This window comes from Oryzias latipes, chromosome 13 (assembly GCF_002234675.1).
Source record: "Oryzias latipes chromosome 13, ASM223467v1".
Lineage (NCBI taxonomy): Eukaryota > Metazoa > Chordata > Actinopteri > Beloniformes > Adrianichthyidae > Oryzias > Oryzias latipes.
The window spans coordinates 30878783-30892338 of NC_019871.2; the positions used below are offsets into that span (position 1 = coordinate 30878783).

A 13556-nucleotide genomic window follows, 5' to 3' on the forward strand; every position below is an offset into this window, starting at 1 on the left:
GAGTCTTTTGGGTCCCTTCCGATTTTACAAAGCCAGTTTTAGTCCTTGTCAATCTTGTACTCGGAGCAACAGGTGGGTGTGGGACAAGTTTGGTGTCCATCAGACTTTTCTTAACTGAGACAGTTAGAATGAGTGATGGCCTTGTTGTCTTCTCAAGAGTCTTTGGGGTCCCTTCCGATTTTACAAAGCCAGTTTTAGTCCTTGTTAATCTTGTACTCGGAGCAACAGGTGGGTGTGGGACAAGTTTGGTGTCCATCAGACTTTTCTTAACTGAGACAGTTGGAATGAGTGATGGCCTTGTTGTCTTCTCAAGAGTCTTTGGGGTCCCTTCCGATTTTACAAAGCCAGTTTTAGTCCTTGTTAATCTTGTACTCGGAGCATCAGGTGGGTGTGGCACAAGTTTGGTCTTTGTTAACTTTTCTTTATGTACGAGCATTGGAAGTTGTGACTGCCTGCTTGTCTTCTTAGGACAATTTTGCAGTTCATCATTTTTCGCAAAATTGGTTTTGGATTTTACTGATCCAGTAGGTTCCTTGGTGTCAGTTCCTCTAATCGGCTGCTTCTGCGGCTGTGCTTTCAAGTGTACTGACTTCTTTTCTTTCTTCTTTTTCGGTTTTTCATTGTCAATACCCATTCTCATTTTTAAGCGCTCTAGTATAGCAATAGAGTCATTTATTTCGTCAAATCTTTTTTTTATTTTCAATTCTTCTTTTCCTAATTTTTCATTTGTTTCCAATTTCCGTCTACTGCTGTCAATTTCATCCTGCTTTTTCAACTCTTTTCTGACTTTGCTCTCAGGGAACATTGAGAGACTGAGATCCCATGTGTCCTTCATGAAGGTGCCTAAAAAGTCCCCCTGCATTGTCCATATTTTGACATTGTGATCCTGTCCTGCAGATATTATATTGTCAGAGTCAGGGCAAACTAAAACACACGCAATCCCATTGTTACTACCTTGCCAAGATCTCAATAGTGGAGGAGCACAAAGTGATGTATGCCACTCTTCAAGGGTTTTATGTTGTACAGACTCACTCTGTGTTCTATCAGTAAATCCCTGAATGTCCCACAGACAGAGTCTTCCAGTGCTGTCACCAGTCAGTAGTATCTTTTCTGTTTTATTAGTTGTCATGCAGGTAATCTTTGCACTGTCCTTTGTCACTGCTCTAAATTTTGCTATCACTCCTCCATGTCTTTGAATTGACCAGGCAAAGACAAAACCACCATGTGACACAAGTAATATGTCTGTCTTCCTGTTAGTTGTCCTTTTTTTTAGAGAAGTAGAGACAACTCCACCCATGCTTTTATAACCTGTACTCAAAGCCAAACTTTCTGGATCATGCAGGTCTTCAGTTAACGGCTCCCTATCAAATATGGTACCTTGGTTTTCAATCCCTGCTGGTTGTACTTTAGGACTGTCAAAGATGTGGAAGTAGAAGCAAACTCTGTAGTTTTCTAAATCCCATGCAACCGCATTGCCATCACTGGATATTGTAATGAGTGTGTCTTTATGGAGCTCCATGGCACAAGTGTCTTTTAATAAAGGGTGCTGCAAATATTTGTGATTTCCATTCTGTAAGTCCAGCGCAAAGATGGTTTTGCAGTTCAGTGCTGAAATGAACAACGTATCCCTTTCTTGGATCAGGCCTGTCACATGGTTTGGGACTTTCAGTGGGAGAACTTCAATCTCTTTGCCGTTGTTAAAGTTCCAGTATGCTATTTCCTTATCTTTAGAAAGTGCCAATAATTTGCGATTTGTCGGATCAAACATAATAGCAACTGGCTTCATAAATACATTTGATAAGGCACTGAATTCCAAAAGAAACTCTCCTGTCAAAATATCCCATACTCGTATACAAGCATCAAGAGATAGAGAGACAAGCTGCTTGAACTGACTGTTGTAAATAACATCCCACAATGGCTGGTCATGACTTGGAATTCTTTGCTTGAAGACATCTGTTCCTTGTCCAAGGCATCTTGCTAATTCTTTATCAGCCAAAACAAGCTCATTGTTGTGTTCCTCGTAACACACAGCAGAAATGGTTTTAGTTTTCAAACAATCAACAAAGAAACTCTGCAAACAGGTCAAATCTAACTCATTCCAGATTCTTACATTTTTGTCAGTTGAAACACTGAAAAAGGTTCTCTCCGAAACACTATACTTGACACTGACAATGGGACTGCAGTGTGCTCTGAGTTCATGCTGACAGAACTTTTTGTCCAATACCCAAATTCGCAAAACACCATCGTCTCCACCAGAAATCAAAAACTCTCTTAAATGTGTGAAACCGGCACAGTTGAAATGCTTTAAATGGCTGGCACATTTAAATGTCATAGTTTTTGCCTTGGTATAGTTCAGACAGGATGAAATTCTGCAACCAACAACACTCATGAACTTAGCGGAACGTCCACAGACAATATAGGAATTTAGAAGAGGAATGTACTGTAAACTGTTCAATATGTCAGAAAAAACAGAGATCTTGAAAGAATAAAACTCAAAGGACCTGTGTTTTAACAGGGTTGACACACGCACACATTGATAGTCTTTTAGAACCATGTCACAAAGCAATTCTTTTTGGAAGAGGCCTCCTTTTAAAACATCTTGACTGATGCAAATGATCAAGGATCCTGTTCCATCTGCCATCGAAAACATGGCTTTAGCGCCAATACGTGTGTATTCCATAGCTGTAACTGGACACTCATCATTTATTATACAGTATTTTGTGCGAGAAAAACCTTGATAGAGCGTCGTGTAATCAAAGAATAGCACTTCCCCTTCAGATGTGGAAACAGCTATCTCATTAAGGTCATTAATGTAAATCATGTCATAAACATGCAATGGGTTTTTGTTATGTGAATGAGGAATCTCTTTTTTTCTTTGGTTTCTAAGGAAACATCTGTGTGAATTCTCAAAACCGTCAGTCAAGAATGTCAGAACCCCGTTTTCAGTCAAAGCAACATATTGACATCTGTTGTACGTTTTGAGTTTCTGCAGTGTTGTGTTAGGATTATCCCTATTGGGCAAGGCAACCGGCAGGATTTTTACAATGTGTCTATTCAGTCCAATAGAAATGAACTCAGGAGACAGAGGGAAAGGACATAGATCAGTTTTAGTCCGACTGTTTCCATGTTGGAATACAAAAAATTCCAAAAGTTCTTCAAGATCAACAACTCCATCACAGTTTGTGTCAATTTTCATGTGTAGTAAGCATAGATTCTGTTTTCCAGCATGTGGAAAAACCTCTTGCATTGCCACAGAGAATTCATCCATATCCAGACCTCCACTTCCATCAACATCTGCCCTTTTGAAGAGCTCAATTACCTCTGAAACAGGCCAAGCTAAAAAATCTTTTTCTGATATATTGACGTACTTACAAATTTCATTAAAGTCTTCCGTTTCAAAATTTGTTGACATTGTAGACTCACAACTTGTCAAATCACAGTGTTCAGAGCTGTCTTTATCACTGTTAGTGCGCTCTGGCATCTTTAAAATATTACCTAAAGGCAACCCAACAAAATGTCCTTTTCTTGTAGTCACAAACTTCCTTGGGTCGCAGACAGTCACAAAAGTCTCTAAAGGGATTCCTGACTAAGCAAAGTGCCTCCCCCTATTTAGCACTTTTCATCTCATCCCAGACACAGTCAATTGATGAAATTTGATGCCAATTTTTATCAGATTTGATCATATCAACATCGGATGATGACATCTGATGTCATCACATCAGCAAAGGGATGTCATCATTGAGATGACATCAAAGCACAGTGATGTCATTTCACTGTGCTGTGATGTCATCAATGAGATGACATCACAGCACAGAGATGTCATCTCATTGATTACATCACTGTGCTGTGATGTCATCTATAGCAGCACAGTTATGTCATCTTTATGTTCTTTTTATTGATAACATCTTTTATGATATCAATAAGACATAATCAAGTACAATCTTACTATAGCAGTTGGCAGAGGTTGGACTGATTCATATGAAGATATGATCACAAACTGGCCTGATGACGGTAAAGTTGCCTTCAGATTTTATTAGCATCTCTGTCAGCCGCCTTTATAAGAAAAGGTTAAAGGGAAATATATTTGTGACCTTAAAATGCTCCTAAAATTGATTTTTTTCAGTGTATGACATTTCTTGTTGTAACCCCTTGCCATCAGACTAAGTGGGAACACCTGGCCCCGCCCTTATTGTGAAAGGGTCAATGTGGATATAAGCTCCAGGTCAGTGGGTGCACTTCCTGCTTGCTACTACCTTCTTCCTGCTCTCAGCTGTTGCTGTGGCCACACCAGGATGCCTGAAAATTTTCTTCAAACAAACGGAAACAAATTTGGAAACCTCAACGCTTCCATTTGACTAACCCCGAAGAGACCTGCTCATCGGTGAGTCTTTGCAGTCGCGACACCGAAAACAATTAGAAAAAAGCTTTATCATAGTCGCACAGCTAAGCTAACGCTGCGCTCACCTTTGAGGCTTTGTTTTATTTAATGGTTCTTGTTTAATTGTCTTAATTTAGTCGGCTGAATTAAAGCCAAAGCATTTTTGTTTAAGTCGCTTTCTTTCTTTTGTTAATTGAACACTTTGAACTGTTTTAGTAACTTTTATTTCCATGATGCCAAAATGGCCACTATTTTTCAATTAGATGATGGCTTGAAAAACCATGTTGCGCAACATTTGAAATTTGAATGTTTAATTTGTTTATAATTATTCTACTTGGATTAATGATGGGACAACGTTAATTTGTAACTTTAAAGTACATTTTGATTTAAGATTTGAAACTTGGAAACCTTGACTCATTGAATTGTTTGACTTGTGTACACACAATTTGAATTCTATTTGAAACAGCTGTTTGATTTTTGCTAAGAATGTTTCTCCTGTTTTTGTTTTCTACAATGATGATGGCTAATCTGATTTATTTCAGTACACCCAGTGAAATGACTGGTTTGCTTTTGTTCAATTCTTGATTTCTTTTTTTTTACCCTTTCTAGGTCAGGTTTTATTTTTGTATATTCTTTGATCTGCAACTTGATGGCGAGCTACCCAACTACATGATCTGAGATCCTGATCCACCTTCAATAACGACTTTTCAGCTGCAGCAAAACTCTACTACATCATCACCAATACACTTTTTAAAAAAACATAATAGCACGCAGACCCATATCCAAGTTACTTTTTTTTTTATATTGTTTAAATGTTTTATTTTGTGTTAATACAATCGCTTGCATTTTACTTTCATCACTGTCTTGTTTTCATTTACACATCTTGGGCTCCCTGCAACGAATTCTGATTTTTGCGCCTAGTCCTACAATCTTAAAAGCGTTACGCTGTGCAAAACAGGATTATTTTCAATTGAACTACTCAGGCAAGTTAAACAGATTTAAAAAAAATTTGAATAGGAGGAAAAGAATTCTCTACATGTCAAAAAATGGAAGAGATTTAGTATTTATGAAAAATTAAATTAAATTAAATTAATTTTATTTATATAGCACCTTTCATGACGAGAAGACAGCTCAAGGTGCTGTACATAAAAACAAACAAATGCAATAAAATACAATATTATACAATGGCAATTGGTGATGGCTTGTGGGATATCTGGCAGGGGGGTCTGAGGGAGGGGACAGAGTTTAGCTGTGGCACTGCAGATGTTGGTTCTGAGGGAGTATTGGGAGTTACTAGTCAGTCCTCTTTAAAACAATGCACAGTGTGTTGGATATTAGCAGTTAAAATATTGGCTCCGAGAGAGCTGGGGTGAAGACCGTCAGGTCGATAAAAAGAGGGGCAATTCCAAAAGAGATTAAAATTATCAATAAAACCAAACCTGAATTTGCAACAAGCGGACTGCAGCCAGGTGTTCAGGGAGAGGATTCTGCTGAATCTAGAGGATCCTCTAGAGAGTGTGGGGATGGGTCCAGAAATTAAAACAGTTTTCCCAGTATTTTTTAAATAGACAAAGAGGTCCAGAAAATCCAGTTTTGTTACCTCTGACTGCTGCAGTGTGGTGTCATTAGTCCCAACGTGGACAATAATCCGGGTAATGGTGGATGGGAGGGAAGGCAGTAGGTCTGGAAGCTTTTGAAGAATGTCCATCACTTTGGCTCCTGGAAAGCATCTGGTGACTGCATTAAAGTATCTTATATTCCTCGTGATGGAGTCTCAGATGATCAAGGTTGTTGGGGTGAAGAGTGGTAGAGGCGGGGGGTTGTGGGACTTGACAGGTGTGGCAGCAGAGCCACCCCGCTCCTCTGCTGCTGTTCTTGGGACTGCTCCTGTGGCGGGGGGGCGTTTTCGGGACCGCACTGATTGTGATGGATCGCGGCCGGTGCACCGTTCAGTCACCGCGTCCCGGAGGAGTTTTATCCTCCTGTTTGAAGCTGCTTCTCCGCGCGCCGGGCGTCGGGTCTGAGCCGCTTCCGGGGTTCGCTTCCTCGCTTGGGCCCCGGTGAAGGAAACGGCGGCCGCGCTGTCTGCACCAGATCCCCCAGTGTGGTTGCCACTTGAAGCTGTGGGAGAGCATTTCGCTCCGCTGGGCAACCGTGCCGATGGGGCGGGAAATTGTCCTGGTACACTGCCCGCTCCAGCCACGACCACGTCTTCGTTTCCCAGAACGGTGAACCGATTGGAGAGGGTGAGCTGGGGAGGCGTTGATGGTGGTGTCGGCCTCGTCTGGGGTCTTCTTGCACCCCGAACAACAACCTCAGCCCAGGATGGATGGTCTCTCGGAGTGGAGCAGGAGGAAGGCCGCACACATTCGGCGTCCCACGGAAGCGTGTCCTGGGCGACCGTCAAACGGGTGATCACCTGCGTCTGCTTAGCAGCGAGTTGATAGGCGCTGGAGAAGAGAGTCTCTTTCTCGGTGAGTGCATAAGCGAGTTTTACTAGTTCGTCCTTAAGCTTAGTGACAGTTTCATTCATTTGGTCACAGCAGCAGTTTTGACAAACCGTAGAAACCGCCATGAGTGCTGTGTCACCTGCTGACGCTGTGTCACCTGCTGACGCTGTGTCACCTGCTGACGCTGTGTCACCTGCTGACGCTGTGTCACCTGCTGACGCTGTGTCACCTGCAATCGTTCTAATGTTTTGGTGTTTAAAAAAAAATCACCCACGGGAAAACGGGAAGGCGGGCTGAACCCGGTTCTCTTTCAACATTCGTTTCGGTATCTCACTATGGGACACGCCCCCTGCGCTGTCCCCCAGAAGCTCTTTTACATTACGCCAGTCTTGACTGGCAGACAGAAGGTGACGTCTGCTCTCAGGAGGCGGGACTTCCTCCTGCTATAAGAGCCGGACGGCATGGAGGAGCAGGAGGCCGCACCCCCGGAGTTCCAGGACACGGTGGACACTGTGCCCGACTCCGGAGACGAGTCCATCAGCCTCGGCTCTGAGGAGGACGAGGAGGACAGCGAGCCTTTTGTTCTGCCACCGGCTGCAAAGCCGCTGGCTGCGGGCGAAGCGTGCGGCGGCTTCCCAAACCCGACCGCTGCGATGGACCTGCATGATGTCTGCAGAAGAGCAGCTGAAAAGCTGAGCATTAAGTGGCCTGAAGCCCTCACTGACACCACCACATCTCGCTATGAGGGAAAAAGACTGCCTAAAGCCAAGTCTTCCAGCAGACAGCTGCTGCCAGCATTCCCTGAGTGCTTGGAGGAAGCGACCAGGTCCTGGAGCACCCCCTTTTCAGCCAAAAGCCCAGGCTCGGCTTTGGACTGGGCCAACATGGAGAACGGATTCTCGCATATCCTTCCAGTCGAACCGCTGCTGGCATCCCACCTGCACCCGACGCAGAAGTCCACCATGACTTCCGCGGGCCCCGCCCTGCCCTCGAAAGCTGACTGCATCCAGTCAACTCTCACCGAAAAGGGCTACAAGGCCGTTGCCGCATCGGTGAAAGCCCTGAATGCATCTTCTCTGCTCCTAGCCTACCAGGCAGAGCTGCAGGAACAGATGTCAGCCACACCAACCCCAGACCTGTGGGACGAGCTATGCGTGGTCACAGACCTTTGTCTGTGTCTCCACAGGTCCGCAGTCCAAGCCTCTGGGCGAGCCATGGCCCTCATGTTGGTCCAGGAAAGAGCCCGGTGGCTGAACTTATTTAGTCTCTCTCAGAAGGAGAAGACTCAACTCCTCGATGTGCCGGTGGACCCAAAGAGCCTATTTGGACCAGCGGTGGCCACAATGCAAAGGTGCTGTGAAGAGAAGAAACGGGAAGGTGAAGCGCTGCAGCCGTGTCTGCCCAGGAAGGTACCTCTCCTACCCCAGCTGCACCGCGTCTTTCCTTAGCTCAAGCGGTAGCTAGACCAGCTTACCGCACTCCGAAACGCCAGCCTCAGCCAGGTGACCGGGGCCACGGAAAGCCTGCTGAGGCCAGAGGGGCCTGGGCCAAGAAACAGTTTGCTCCCAGCGTGACAACGGCAGCCCAGCCAACGCCTACTGTCGCTCAGAGCCGTGGGCCCTGGTGGCCCTCAAGGTTCACAGCCAGTTAAAAAGGAGAAAAGAGGGACCCACAGAGAGCTCAGTGGAGCCACAGTTGTGTCCCAGAAAGTGTTTTAAAAGGTTTTTAAAACAAACACAAATAAAAAATCCCTGAGGCGCGCAACCAGGCCCTGAGCCAAGGGCGCAGCCTCAACACAAAAAAGACAAAACAAAACACATACGAATGTCGGCAAGCCGGGTGGGAGCTGCGTGGCTGCACATGAGGCCACAGGAGAGAGCTGTTGCTCCACCAGTGGCACAGCAGCCCAGCACCGTGGTAGCAGCGAGCCCTGCATCAGCGCAGCTCGCGTTGGCCACGCCCACCAGTGTCTCAACGCGGAAGCCGCTCGGCCCGCTCTCTGACAAATCACACCAATGGCGACACTGCAGGGCGCCAGACTGGGTCATAAGCACTGTTACCAAGGGTTACAGACTCCAGTTTGGATCCACTCCTCCCCTTTCCAGGGGGCAAAACGCACGCAGTTTGCAGGAAGAGATCAAAACACTGCAAGCCACCATTCAGCTAGTGCCACCGGAGCAGGCTCACAGCGGTTTCTACTCCAGATAATTCCTAGTCCCAAAACGGGGTGAAGGCCTGTGTCCGATTCTAGACCTGCGAGCACTGAACAAATACTTGAGGAAGTACAAATTCAGAATGCTAACACACGCAGGTCTGGTACGGTTGGTGCGTTCAGGAGACTGGTTCGTCTCCATAGATTTGAAAGACGCATATTTTCACGTCCATATATACTCCCCTCACAGAAAGTATCTCAGATTTTCCTTTCGAGGGAAGATTTACGAGTTTCTAGTGCTCCCCTTCGGGCTCTCACTGAGTCCGCGGGTGTTTGTGAAATGCACGGAGGCCGCCGTCGCACCCATGAGACAGATGGGCGTTCGGCTGGCAACGGATATAGACGACTGGCTGCTCGCAGCGCAGTCTCCCGAAGTGCGTGTTGACACCAGTTCAAACGATCACTTTCATCGGCTTGTCCCTGAACTCAGTCAAGTTCAGAGCGCGACTCTCAGCGGAGAAGAGTGACAGCCTTTAGGGCGTGTCTGTCACAGTTCCGCAGGGGGGCGTGGATAACGTTCAGACTGTGCCTCAGGCTCCTCGGGCTGATGGCATCGGCTCTGTCCGTCATCCCTTTTGGTCGCCTACACATGCGTCCTTTTCAGCGGTGGGTGGCGTCGCTCAATCTAAGCTCCGCCCGCCATGGTCACCGGCGGGTGCTTGCTTCGGTGACGTGCATTCTGGCCCTACACAAGTGGAGGGATGTCACTTTCCTCACCACAGGTGTTGTCATGGGAATCGTGCAAACAAGACAGGTGATCACCACAGATGCCTCGCTGACAGGCTGGGGAACCACTCACGAGGGCAGGACGGTGAACGGTCTGTGGGGCTCCCACATGCGATCAGTTCACATAAACTGCTTGGAACTCCTGGCGGTCTCTCTTGCACTGAAACATTTCTTACCCTTCCTGAAAGGGCGCCATGTTTTAGTCAGGACCGACAATACCACAGTGGTGGCGTATATCAACAGACAAGGAGGGCTGCGCTCATTTCAGTTGCACACGCTAGCACACAGACTGATTATCTGGAACAGCTCCCGACTTCTGTCGCTGCGGGCCATCCATGTACCGGGGATAATGAACCGGGGAGCCGAGCTGCTCTCCAGACGTGACCCGCGTTACAGGGAATGGAAGCTCCACAGCCAGGTGGTAGCCCAGATGTGAAGCATTTATGGTCAAGCAGAGGTCGATGTTTTTGCGTCAGCGGAGAACGCTCAGTGTCAGATGTTCTACTCTCTGACGGACCAGAGCGCCCCCCTGGGGGTGGACGCTCTAGCGCACGAGTGGCCGCGCCGACTTCTGTATGCGTTCCCACCGTTGGAGTTGATTGCCCCTACCCTCACCAGGGTTCGAGAAGGGAAAACACTCTCTCATCCTCGTAGCCCCTCGGTGGCCTTAGAAACACTGGCTAGCGGACACCATTCAGATGCTGCACAGCCAACCGTGGCCTCTGCCCTTACGCAGGGACCTCCTGCCGCAGGTCCGCGGGGAAGTTTTTCATCCTCATCCGGAACGCCTGGCTCTGTGGGCCTGGCCCGGGAGAGGCTAAATCTCATGGCAGCGGGACTCCCGCAGAATGTCATGGATACGATCCAGAGTGCCAGGGCGCGGTCTACCCGCTCCGCCTACGGCGCCAAATGGCGCGTTTTTGAGGACTGGTGCGTGAAAATGGCCGTAGTGCCTTACCAGAGCCCCGTCCCAGTCATTCTATCGTTCCATCAGGAACTTATTGAAAAAGGTTTGTCCTTTTCCACTATTAAAGTGTATCTGGCGGGCCATATCCGCCTGTCACGTAGGTTTTAATTACAAAACAGTGGGCCAGCATCCGCTTATTTGTCAGTTTATGGGGGCGCACGTCGGCTCCGACCGGTGTCGAAAAGCCTTGTTGCTCCTTGGGATTTACCGGTGGTACTAGACACACTGTCGTGCGCACCGTTTGAGCCAATGAGACAAGTGAGCCTCAAAGTGCTCTCTTTTAAAACAGCTCTGCTTATTGCACTAGCTTCTGCTAAACGAGTGAGCGACATCCATGCATTGTCAGTTCACCCGTCCTGTTTGAAGTTCTCCAGAGGGGATTCTAAGGTTTTGTTGAAACCGAATTCGGCATTTATGCCCAAGGTTTTCAACCCTGCCATACCTTACCACCCCATTGAGTTTTTGGCATTCAACCCGCCTCCTTTTTCCTCTACGGAGCAAGAGAGGCTTCACACATTGTGTCCTGTGCGGGCATTGCGCATGTATGTGAAGAGGATGGCTGGCTTCAGAAAATCTGAGCAGCTGTTTGTGTCGAGGGCTTCTCCTCACACAGGTAAGCCCATAACCAAACAACGCCTGTCACACTGGGTTGTGGGCGCTATAACCATGGCTTATAACAGCAAGGGGTTAACACTCCCAGCGGGCCTGTGCGCTCATTCCACTCGCGGCATGGCATCATCATGGGCAGTTTTTCAGAGCATCTCTCTGGATGACGTGTGCACGGCTGCCAGTTGGGCAACACCTCACACTTTCATCAGATTTTATAGATTGGATGTCACCAGACCAGGGCTGCCTCACGCAGTGCTAGGTGTGGGGTTCACACCTACACCTGTATGATCAGCCTGGTCGTTCTCTGTTGGTCTTCGGAGTAAGCTTATCTGGCAATACGGGAGTCTCTACATCCCATAGTGAGGTACCGAAACAAATGTTGAAAGAGAACTTTAGGTTAAGAACTTAACCCCGGTTCTCTGAAAATTGCTCAATAAATCCGCGTGTCCTTTCAGACCAGTCATCGGTATCAATGGAGCTTTTACCACCCTATCTTGACCCTTTAGACCAGGGGTCGGGAAACTTTTTGGCTGAGAGAGCCATAAACGCCACATATTTTTAAATGTAATTTCAAAAGAGCCATACAATAATGTAGTGTCCCTTTTCCACATTGAGGCACGGAGACTTAACCTCTTTTAAGGTTCTTGATTCTGGTTACCTTGGACCACAACAAACGCCATACAATTAATTCAGCAACTCCTGAATCTCTCCCGCTGAGACGAGAGAGCGTCTCCCAACTTTATATTCCCTCACTGCCGCTCCAGCCCTCCCATTACCCTTATTCGGCCCATAGCTGAACCCCATTGGTCCAAACTACCTAACTTCAGGCTGAGCGACAGAACTGAGGGCCAATCAGATCTCTGCTCGATGCGTTCATTGAACTCCAGAACTTTTATCGCGGCTCAACAGCCACCCAGTCCAACTCAGTCCGCGACAATATGTTTAAAACTAAAAATACAAGTGAATGTGTGCATTTGATTTAATTTCAACATTTTTAAAGTACAATAAGTCTGTGGATTCTTTTTAATAACATTGTTATGCTGTTGCTAATAAATGATGAGTATTTCTCGTGGTAGTTTTGCTGATTGTCTAGTCTGGTTTACGTCGAGTTTCTGCTTCATGCAGGCGTTGAGACTTCAAACGTGATCTTAGGTTGGTCTGAATGTTCTTTAGATGTGAGACAGACTGCTCACATGCAGACTCGGAGCCAAACACACACTCACACGCTGCAGTGAGTGACGGGCAGTGGGTTTTACGTATTTACAATCCCTGCGCGATTCACCTGCTGCCAGTGCCCACAACCCCTCACCCCCACCTTCTGCTTTCTCCCTCACACATCTCGTCCCCGCAACTGCGCCCTCTTTCTCAGAGACGGGAGCGCGAAGTTTTAGGCACGGCAATTCACAGGTTTCCGGCTGGTACAAACTCTGTGAAATAATAGATAATTGTAAACTGATAGCGCTGGCGCAGATTTTTCTCTCTAAGCACCGCTACTACTGCGCGCCTCTGGCATCGCATCGCGCACGAGAAGGACTGGTCTAATGAAAAAAAAAAAGTATAATTAAAGATTTGTCTGCGAGCCACATGTGACCATCGAAAGAGCCATATATGGCTTGCGAGCCATAGGTTCCCGACCCCTGCTTTAGACAGACATTGGCGTCTAAATCCAACTCTCCTTAACGATCCTGTGTTTGTTAAATATTTAGAAGACCAGTGGAAGCTTCACATCTCCAAAAATGATATACCGGAGGTCGCAGGTAAAGAATTTCTTAGAGGTTCCATCATTTCTTATACGGCAGTAAAAATGAAAAAAAAAAATCCTGGCCAAACAGCTGGAATTTAAACAACTCATTGCTTCTGTAGAGAGGGATTTCAAACAGTCCCATGCCATCGCGGTGCTGGAAAAACCAGATGCTGCTAGATCAGCTTTGGACCAACTACTACCTCAGAATGCACATACGGCAATATTTTACGCAAAACACAGACTATTAGATTCAGGTAATAAGCCAGAATGCCTTCTTGCCCGACTGGCACAAGGGAAAAACAGATCCTATGTGATATCTTCCCTCAAAGACCAAAGAAAAAAAATTTGAAATCAAACAAATAAGTAAAAATTTTAATATTTTAACGAACTGTATTCCTCCGAATATCAAGCTGCCAGACCCTGGCAAGACTCTTGACTGTATTAATTTTCCAACAGTATCTGAACAATAA

General features: G+C 46.5%; 1 pseudogene; it reads left to right on the plus strand.

The window, feature by feature from the left end:
* Positions 1 to 8652: 8652 nt before the first annotated feature.
* Positions 8653 to 10587, plus strand: LOC111948411 (annotated as a pseudogene).
* Positions 10588 to 13556: the final 2969 nt, after the last annotated feature.